Source organism: Triticum urartu, chromosome 2A (assembly GCF_056163025.1).
Source record: "Triticum urartu cultivar PI428250 chromosome 2A, HENAU_Tu73, whole genome shotgun sequence".
Lineage (NCBI taxonomy): Eukaryota > Viridiplantae > Streptophyta > Magnoliopsida > Poales > Poaceae > Triticum > Triticum urartu.
Genome location: NC_141874.1, coordinates 32,310,247 through 32,321,034, shown reverse-complemented (window position 1 = coordinate 32,321,034; position 10,788 = coordinate 32,310,247). Strand labels below are relative to the sequence as shown.

The 10,788-nt window shown below is 50.4% G+C and overlaps 1 pseudogene; it reads left to right on the top strand.

Annotated features, from left to right (window-relative positions):
• The first annotated feature begins 371 nt into the window (after positions 1-371).
• LOC147983249 (berberine bridge enzyme-like Cyn d 4 pseudogene) lies at positions 372-1,964 on the top strand (annotated as a pseudogene).
• The last annotated feature ends 8,824 nt before the right edge of the window (positions 1,965-10,788 follow it).

The window sequence follows — 10,788 nt, the reverse complement described above, 5'->3', positions numbered from 1 at the left end:
CAGCCTCGCCGGTTCAATTGTCGGTTCAGTCTTTCAAACTATGATTTCATATGGCGTAAATGGAAGTATTTTATTGAGTATAAGAGAGATAATTAGTCATTAAAAGCCTTCCTTTCTAACACATCCTACTGCTGAGCCATGTCAACAAATTTATGTTTGACCAATAAATAAATAATTCACTTTTATTTCAAGTTAATTTGGTAATTAAATGGAGACGTTCTCATCTTTGGGACACAATCAATTTCTACTTGATTTGGGGAGAGACTTGCATGCATGTAACGAACCTGCCCTTCAAGATAAGGACGACACATGCCTATATAACAAGGTGAAATAGAAACGGAAGCACCGCGAAGAACGGCAGATCCATCGAAATGGCAAGCATTTCTCCCGTTCTCACAATTTGCGTCCTGGGTTTCTACGTGCCCGCCTCCTCCCTGGCGTCGCCCTCCCATGGCAATGACTTCCTCCGCTGCCTCTCGACGGACGTTCCAGGCCAGCTCGTGCAGACGCCGAGCTCGCCGTCGTTCAAGCTGCTCCTGCTGTCGTCCATCAGGAACGCCAGGTTCGTGGCGCCGGCCACAGCCAGCCCCCCGATCTGCATCGTGACTCCAACCAACGCATCGCATGTCCAGGCCGCCGTGCGCTGCGGGCGCCGCCACGGCGTGCGCGTCCGCGTGCGCAGCGGCGGGCACGACTGCGAGGGCCTCTCGTATCGGTCGGGCAGCCCCGGCAGCGAGGCGTTCGCGGTGATCGACCTCGCCAAGCTCCACGCCGTCCGCGTCAACCCACAAGAGGCCACCGCGTGGGTCGACGCCGGGGCGGGGATCGGGGAGCTCTACTACCACGTCGCCACGGCTGCTCCTGGGCTGGGCTTCCCGGCTGGCGTGTGCCCGACCATTGGTGTGGGGGGGCACTTGAGCGGCGGCGGCATGGGCCTCATGATGCGCAAGTACGGTCTCTCCGCCGACAACGTGCTCGACGCCACCATGGTCGATGCCCAAGGGAACCTCCTCGCGGACAAGAAGGCCATGGGGGACGACCTCTTCTGGGCCATCCGCGGCGGCGGCGGCGGGAACTTCGGCATCGTGCTGTCATGGAAGGTGAGGCTCATGCCGGTCCCACTCCCGCCGACAGTGACCTTCGTCAAAGTCGCCAGGACCATGGAACAAGGCGCGGTCGACGCGGTGACTAAATGGCAAACGCTTGCGCCGGCGCTCCCCGACGACCTCAGCGTACGTGCTGTCGTGCAAAACCGTGAGGCCAACTTCCAGGCCCTGTACCTCGGCAACAGCAGCGCGGTGGTGGCGACGATGGGGAGCCGGTTCCCAGAGCTCGGGGTGACGATCGCTGACTGCAAGGAGATGAGCTGGCTGTAGTACACGGCGTACATATTCTTCGGCGATGCCATCAACAGCAAGCCACTGGAGGCGCTCCTCCTCAACCGGTCCATGCCCCTGGGCCGCTTCGTCAAGAACAAGTCCGACTACGTCAAGAAAGCCCTCGCCAAGGAGACGTGGGAGAAGATCTTTCTCTGGCCCAATGGTACCGCCACGGGGCAGCTCGTCCTGGAGCCGCACGGCGGAATAATGGGCCGCATTACCGCCGACGACATCCCGTTCCCGCACCGGAGCGGCATCCTCTACAACATCCAGTACGTGGAGTTCTGGAACGGTACAGTGCCCAGAGACGACGTTACGCCGAAATGGGTGGGGAGCCTGTACGACTTCATGGCACCGTTTGTGAGCAAGAACCCGAGGGGCGCATACGTGAACTACCGGGACCTTGACCTTGGCACGAACAAGGTGGTCGACGGCGTGACGAGCTATGAAAGTGCCAAGGTGTGGGGCGAGAGCTATTTCGGCCCGAAAAACTTTAGGAGACTCGCCGAGATCAAGCGCAGGGTGGACGCTGGTGACTACTTCCAGAGCGAGCAGAGCATGCCACCACTTCCCCTGAAACACTAGTGTAGCTGCCCAAAACAAAACAAATCATGTTTGACCAAATTGTAAGTGCTAATAATTCTGATTTGTGAAAAAGGTTATAACATGTGTCAACATATTTGCCATCCCTAAGTCCCTAACTAATGATTTCCGCATGATTTTGGTGCTACAGATTAACGCAACCCGAAGGAATTCAAAATAAGCGAGATATGGGGACGAAGGAGGAGGGGATGACAGCGAGAATTGCGAATTTACATAGTTTTTTTGTAGTACAAGATGAACTTATATACATGTAAAACCAGTTACATGCAGTGAGTGCTCTGGCTAGTGGGCCGGCCCGCAATAGGCGTCGTATAGACGTGCCCGCTTGGCTGGGCTTGGACTAGAAAAAGAAGATGGGCTAGAAAGAGAAGATGGGCTAGAGGGCGCAATATAGCACAAGGGGGGAAGAAAAGGACCACAACACAGCGCGACAAACCGGGCTACATGCTACCCCTCCAAAAAAATCAGCCGCCCTACCCGGGAAATAGGAGCACTCTTGCCACATTATGCGGCAAACTCTCGATGCTTCGCATATGTGAGCAGCCGAGAGAACCGGGATTGGAGGAAGATCAATCTGGGGGGAGGAAGAAAATAAATAAGAAAATTTTGAAATAAATAATAGAAAATAACAAAGCATAAACGGAAAAGGAAGCAAAATGTACAAGTGGGAAGAGCTAAATATGTAAAACAATGTTTGCCGAGTGCAATGAAAAGACACTTGGCAAAGAAAAAGGAGAAGGAAATTTAAAAATAAAAAAACAAATATTTGCCGGGTGAGAAAAATAAAAGAGTTCAGCAAATACTTCTTTGCCGATGTAAAAAAAAAACTCAACAACGATATCCTTGCGCAGCTAAAAAAACTATGCAACTGCCAACTGACCTCTTTGCCTAGTTCCCCATACAATGCACGCAACAAACAATTGGAACTGGTCCAAAATCCCAGATTCGAGTTGTGATACTCCATTCCTACTAATTCCATCATTGATGGGATAGCCCAAAGCTTTGACTCAGAAATATAAAAACCACATGCGAAAAAGTAGCAAACTGAATAACTGGCATTTTTCATTGATCATAGCAGGGAGAAATATGGAGAAGTACAAAATGTGGTGGCGATCCGAGGATCAAGGATAAAAAGAAAAAGGGCCCAAAAAAAACCCCAGGCAGTAAAAAGCAGGGCTACTCCCTCACAGTTATATCCCCAAAAAGGGGCTCAATGCAGGTCACTCCTGCTTGTCTCCAAAGATCTAGCTCTGCCCGTATGTCAGCTACAATTCTTGTTTCTGAAGCCGTTTCCCCTCTGAAGGTGCAGCCATTCCTTTGCTGCCAAATCTTCCATAAGATGAGCATGGTGAGTGTTTTCATGGCCTTCCTGAAGATCGGTGGTGTCGCTTCGATCATGGCCAAGAAGATGTCACTTGATTTTGTGTTTGGGTGCTGGTTATGCTTGCTGAACGCTTGGCATCCAACCCAGGTGGCTGCCCTTGTCCAGACAGCCTGAGCCACTTTGCACTGCCAAAAGAGATGGATAGAAGATTCCAAGTTTCGAATGCAGCATTGGCAGAAATAGTGGTTGGGCCAGCCGCGTCTCTGTAAGCGATCATTGCACCATAATCGGTTTTGGAGGAGCCAGACGAACACTTTTATGCGGCCCGGTGCCCAGGCTTTCCAGACGATTTTTTTGTATGGTGATTTGGTGTGCCCTTCGAACTGCATCTTGTAAGCTGAGGCCGTGTTATTGGTGCCATTTTCAGAAAAACGCCATGTGACGCTGTCTTTGCGGTCCTCGGTCAGTGTGATGTCTGTTGATGCAAGCCATCTGCTGAGGGCCACAAATTCATCGAGCAGGTTGTCCGTGCTTCCATGAGCTAGATCTGTAATCCATGTCTCCTGGGAGAGAGCAGCTCTGACTGTTTTGTTTTTGCCCCTCGAGTGCTTGAACAGCAGTGCGAAAGAATATCTCAATGGCACTGATCCAGTCCATTGACAGTTCCAGAAAGAGGCCAAAGCTCCATTACCAAGTGTCACCGAGGTGGCGGTACTAAAGAGTTGCATTTCCTCATCTCCGCACGGCAGCTCAGTTCCTATCCATGGGCGATCTCGGTGTCTCCAGGAGTTCCAGAGCCAGCGGAGTTTCAACGCCGAGCTGAATTTTTGCAGATCGTGTATCCCAAGTCCTCCATGATCAGTTGGGGAGCAGACCGCTGACCAATTTACCTTGCATTTTCCACCTGTTAGTTCCTTCTCCTGGGCCCAAAGAAAACGTCTCCTCGTTTTGTCCACCTCCTTGAAGAATTTTTTGGGCACTTTGAGGACGGCGATCGCGAAAGTGGGCAGAGCACTAAGAACACATCGTACAAGCACTCGTCTGCCAGCAATGGACATGAGCCGTCCCTTCCATCCTGCCAATCTTGCCTTGATTCGGTCCAATATGAACTGAAGGTGTACCAGTCATAGCCGTGATAGCGTGACTGGCAATCCAAGGTAGCGTAGGGGAAAAATAGCAACAGAGCCACCAAAGCTTTGCAGGATCTCCTCCAGGTTGAGGTCTTCACATCTGATTGGGGTTGCTGTCGATTTTCGGGGGTTGATCCTGAGCCCCGAGACACAACCAAAATCTTCCAGGATGTGCATGAGAGTTTCAATCTCCGTCTTGTCTGGGTTGGCGAAGAGCACAGCATCATCTGCATATAAGCTGACACGTAACTTCACATCTCTTCCAGGGAGGGGCGACAGCAAGTTTTCCTCCGCTGCCTTCTCAATGAGTCGGTGCAGCACATCTATTGCTATGATGAAGAGCACGGGCGACAGGGGGTCGCCTTGCCGGAGGCCCCGACGGTGTTTGATGGCAGGTCCTTGCCGGCCGTTGAGTATGAAGGAGGAAGATGACGTCGACAGCAGCCAGGTGATCCAGTCTCTCCATCTGGCACTGAAGCCAAGCGCCTGCAGGAGGTCGAGGAGGTATTCCCAGGAGACGTTGTCGAATGCACGTGCAATATCCAACTTCAGCAGCAGAGCCGGTGTTATCTTTCTGTGCAGTGATCTAACCGTGTTTTGGACGTAGAGGAAACTGTCATGGATGCCTTTTGAGCTGAGGAAAGCAGATTGCACTGGTGAGATAATGTCCTGCACAACAGCCGCCAATCTGATGGACAGGACCTTTGTTATCAGCTTTGCCATGGAGTGTATCAGATTGATTGGTCTGAAATCTGAGATCTTGTCAGCACCATCCTTTTTTGGGATTAGGGCAACTAGGGCGGTGTTTAACTGTGTGATATTTCCGCCGGCAAGTCTGTGGAATTGGTCAAAAACTTGCATGATATCGCCTTTTATCGTGTTCCAACACGACCTGAAGAAAACTCCAATGAAACCATCTGGTCCCGGTGCCTTTTCTGCTGGCGATTCCTGGATTGCAGCCCACACCTCTTGGGGGGTAAATGGATTGTCCAGGCCTCTGTTTTGCACCGATGGGAGGTGAAGCTGGTCCCAATCAACTGCCCGCGATCGGGGGGCTTTTGTGCCAAGAACAGAGCTGAAATGCTCAGTGATCACCTGTTCTTTTAATGCATGAGTTGTGGCAATGGCTGTGTCCGTGTGCAGAGAGTGGATGAAATTTTTTCTTCGCCTGGAGCACATTTTTGCATGAAAGAACTTTGTGCTTGCATCACCTACTCTGAGCCAGTTCACTCTGGATGCCTGCCTCCGTCTTGCTCTCTCAATTACTGCCAGGCCCAGGAGCCGTTGCTTCAGCAACTTTCTCAGGTTAAACTCAGCAGGTGTCAGGGTTCTCTTTTCTTGCATCACATCCAAGCGGAGAATGATCTCTGTGGCAATGTGGAATTGCATCTTGGCGTCGCTGAAGAGGGACTTGCTCCAAATCTTGAGCTCTTTTGCTGTCCGATCCATCTTGATCTTTAGTCTGACAAACACACAGGGGTGGTTAACTGGCTTGTTCCAGGCCCTGTCCACAGTTTCAGTATAGTGGGGGAATTTTGGCCAGAAAGCTTCGAATCTGAAACACACATGTCGCGGTGGTGCAGCCATGTCCGCCAGCAGCAGTGGACAGTGATCAGAGCAAGTCGTTGATGCAGCCATCAGCGCATAGGAGGGGAACATGAGCTTCCAGCTTGTGTTGCAAAAGAACTTGTCAATGCTGACTAGAGTTGGTCGCTCCCTCTCGTTACTCCATGTAAAACGCCTGTTTTTGCATTTAATTTCCCTCAGTCCTGCGGCATCTATTGCTGCCCTGAATTTTCCAAGCACTCTTCGGTTAATGTTGAGGTTATTCTTGTCTCTCGACTCGTAGATCATATGGAAATCACCATTTATCATCCGTGGCTCGCCAAGCGGTGGTGCAGAGGCAGTGACTTCGGCAAGGAAAGCATCGTGGCCTGTCCCGTCTGCAGGGCCGTAGACGGAGGTCAGCCAGAAGCTAGTACCTGTCTGCAGGAGTTCTACCTTAGCCGTGATCGCGAACTCTCCTATAGCATGAGAGGTGATCGTGGCAACATCTGGGTTCCAGAAGATCTCCACTCCTCCTCTAGTGCCAATAGCCGGCAGGACAATGCACCCCGAAAGGCTTGCGCCGCCGATATCCCTAACTAGTTGCGGGGTCCAGATGTCGATCTTGGTCTCCTGGAGGCAGAGGATTGCCGTTCGGAGTGAAGAAACTACTTTGTTTACCGCAGATCGCTTCGCTGACGAGTTTAGTCCGCGAACATTCCAACAAAGAATTGGTGGGTTGTCATTCATGGGGACACAGATGATTTATCCGATGACTATCATTACTAAAGGGCACAGAGCCAAGCAATACACCATCCATCTAGCATGGGAGCAGCGGTGACCACCAACAGGCCCCAGAAAACACCGTTGCCAAACTATCCTCATCACTAAAACTGAAAGAAGAACTACTGAACCTAACTCAAGCCAGCTTAAGGCCGACCGCCATCGGAGACTACAACGAAGACTAATACAATAGCAGGGTCGTCCTATCATCACTAAACCATGGCCTCATCGGCAGCTCCTTCTGGCCCCGTGAGGCCGACCGCCACCAGCAGGGCGTCTTTGTTCAGGCGCGTGAGCCTTGCGATGGCGCTGATATCCGCTTCAGTGAGGGGCTCGTCGAATCGCTTGACCATGGCGTCGACAGCTTTCTTTGTCATCTTGTCTCTAGGCCCGAGCATGCCCAGCTCCTTGACGATCCGCAGCACAGCCCGGTTCGCCATCGGCCCTAGGTGAGAGTTCTTGGCCTGGCGTGCGCTCTGGCATGTTGGCACGGAGGTTGCTCTTGATCGGGGAGGCGCAGACGGGCGGGGTGGAGGTGTTGGAAATATGCTCTAGAGACAATAATAAAAGGCTTATTATTATATTTCCTTGTTCATGATGATTGTCTTTTATTCATGCTATAATTGTGTTATCCGGAAATCGTAATACATGTGTGAATACATAGACACCAACATGTCCCTAGTAAGACTCTAGTTGACTAGCTCGTTGATCAACAGATAGTCATGGTTTCCTGACTATGGACATTGGATGTCATTGATAACGAGATCACATCACTAGGAGAATGATGTGATGGACAAGACCCAATCCTAAACATAGCACAAGATCGTATAGTTCGTTTGCTAGAGTTTTTCCAATGTCAAGTATCTTTTCCTTAAACCATGAGATCGTGTAACTCCCGGACACCGTAGGAGTGCTTTTGGTGTACCAAACGTCACAACATAACTGGATAACTATAAAGGTACATTACAGGTGTCTCCGAAAGTGTCTGTTGGGTTGGCGCGAATCGAGACTGGGATTTGTCACTTCGTATGACGGAGAGGTATCTCTGGGCCCACTCGGTAATGCATCATCATAATGAGCTCAAAGTGACCAAGTGTCTGGTCACGGGATCATGCATTACGGTACGAGTAAAGTGACTTGCCGGTAACGAGATTGAACGAGGTATTGGGATACCGACGATCGAATCTCGGGCAAGTAACGTACCGATTGACAAAGGGAATTGTATACGGGGTTGCTTGAATCCTCGACATCGTGGTTCATCCGATGAGATCATCGAGGAGCATGTGGGAGCCAACATGGGTATCCAGATCCCGCTGTTGGTTATTGACCGGAGAGCCATCTCGGTCATGTCTACATGTCTCCCGAACCCGTAGGGTCTACACACTTAAGGTTCGGTGACGCTAGGGTTGTAGAGATATGAATATGCAGTAACCCGAAAGTTGTTCGGAGTCCCGGATGAGTTCCCGGACGTCACGAGGAGTTCCGGAATGGTCCAGAGGTGAAGAATTATATATAGGAAGTGCAGTTTCGGTCATCGGGAGAGTTTCGGGGGTCACCGGTATTGTACTGGGACCACCGGAAGGGTCCCGGGGGTCCACGGGGTGGGCCCACCCATCCCGGAGGGCCCCATGGGCTGAAGTGGGAAGGGGAACCAGCCCATAGTGGGCTGGTGCGCCCCCCTTGGCCCACCCCCTGCGCCTAGGGTTGGAAACCCTAGGGTGGGGGGGCGCCCCACTTGCCTTGGGGGGTACTCCACCCCCTGGCCGCCGCCCCCCTTGGGAGATTCAATCTCCAAGGGCCGGCGCCCCCCCCCCCAAGGGGGCCTATATAAAGGGGGGGAGGGAGGGGCAGCCGCACCCTGAAGCCTTGGCGCCTCCCTCTCCCCTGCTACACCTCTCCCTCTTGCAGTAGAACGGCGAAGCCCTGCTGCGGTGACTCCTGCATCCACCACCACGCCGTCGTGCTGTTGGATCTTCATCAACCTCTCCTTCCCCGCTCGCTGGATCAAGAAGGAGGAGACGTCACGCTGACCGTACGTGTGTTGAACGCGGAGGTGCCGTCCGTTCGGCGCTAGGATCTCCGGTGATTTGGATCACATCGAGTACGACTCCCTCATCCCGTTCTCTTGAACGCTTCCGCTCGTGATCTACAAAGGTATGTAGATGCAATCCGATCACTCGTTGCTAGATGAACTCATAGATGGATCTTGGTGAAACCGTAGGAAAATTTTTGTTTTCTGCAACGTTCTCCAACAGTGGCATCATGAGCTAGGTCTATGCGTAGTTCTCTTTGCACGAGTAGAACACAATTTGTTGTGGGCGTAGATGTTGTCAACTTTCTTGCCGCTACTAGTCTTATTTTGCTTCAGCGGTATTGTGGGATGAAGCGTCCCGGACCAACCTTACACGTACACTTACGTGAGACCGGTTCCACCGACTAACATGCACTAGTTGCATAAGGTGGCTGGCGGGTGTCTGTCTCTCCCATTTTAGTTGGAGCGGATTCGACGAAAAGGGTCCTTATGAAGGGTAAATAGAAGTTGACAAATCACGTTGTGGCTTTAACGTAGGTAAGAAAACGTTCTTGCTAGAACCCTCTTGCAGCCACGTAAAACTTGCAACAACAATTAGAGAACGTCTAACTTGTTTTTGCAGCAAGTGTTCTGTGATGTGATATGGCCAAAGTCGTGATGAATGATGAATGATATATATGTGATGTATGAGATCATGTTCTTGTAATAGGAATCACGACTTGCATGTCGATGAGTATGACAACCGGCAGGAGCCATAGGAGTTGTCTTTATTTTTTTGTATGACCCACGTGTCATTGAGAAACGCCATGTAAATTACTTTACTTTATTGCTAAATGTGTTAGCCATAGTAGTAGAAGTAATAGTTGGCAAGCAATTTCATGGAGACACGATGATGGAGATCATGATGATGGAGATCATGGTGTCATGCCGGTGACAAGATGATCATGGAGCCCCAAGATGGAGATCAAAGGAGCTATGTGATATTGGCCATATCATGTCACTATTATTATTTGATTGCATGTGATGTTTATCATGTTTTTACATCTTGTTTACTTAGAACGACGGTAGTAAATAAGATGATCCCTCATAATAATTTCAAGAAAGTGTTCCCCCTAACTGTGCACCGTTGCGACAGTTCATTGTTTCGAAGCACCACGTGATGATCGGGTGTGATAGATTCCAACGTTCACATACAACGGGTGTAAGACAGATTTACACATGCAAACACTTAGGTTGACTTGACGAGCCTAGCATGTACAGACATGGCCTCGGAACACAGAAGACCGAAAGGTCGAGCATGAGTCATATAGAAGATACGATCAACATGAAGATGTTCACCGACGTTGACTAGTCCGTCTCACGTGATGATCGGACACGGCCTAGTTAACTCGGATCATGTTATACTTAGATGACTGGAGGGATGTCTATCTGAGTGGGAGTTCATTGAATAATTTGATTAGATGAACTTAATTGTCATGAACTTAGTCTAAAACCTTTACAACATGTCTTGTAGATCAAATGGCCAACGTTGTCCTCAACTTCAACGCGTTCCTAGAGAAAACCAAGCTGAAAGACGATGGCAGCAACTATACGGACTGGGTCCGGAACCTGAGGATCATCCTCATAGCTGCCAAGAAAGATTATGTCCTACAAGCACCGCTAGGTGAAGCACCTGTTCTTCCTGCAGAACAAGACGTTATGAACTCTTGGCAGACACGTTCCGATGATTACTCCCTCGTTCAGTGCGGCATGCTTTACAGCTTAGAACCGGGGCTCCAAAAGCGTTTTGAGAGACACGGAGCATATGAGATGTTTGAAGAGCTGAAAATGGTTTTTCAAGCTCATGCCCGGGTCGAGAGATATGAAGTCTCCGACAAGTTCTTCAGCTGTAAGATGGAGGAAAACAGTTCTGTCAGTGAGCACATACTCACTATGTCTATTTAATGAAACACAAGTCTGAGACCTTTGAAAAGTTAAAGGAATTTCAGAGTG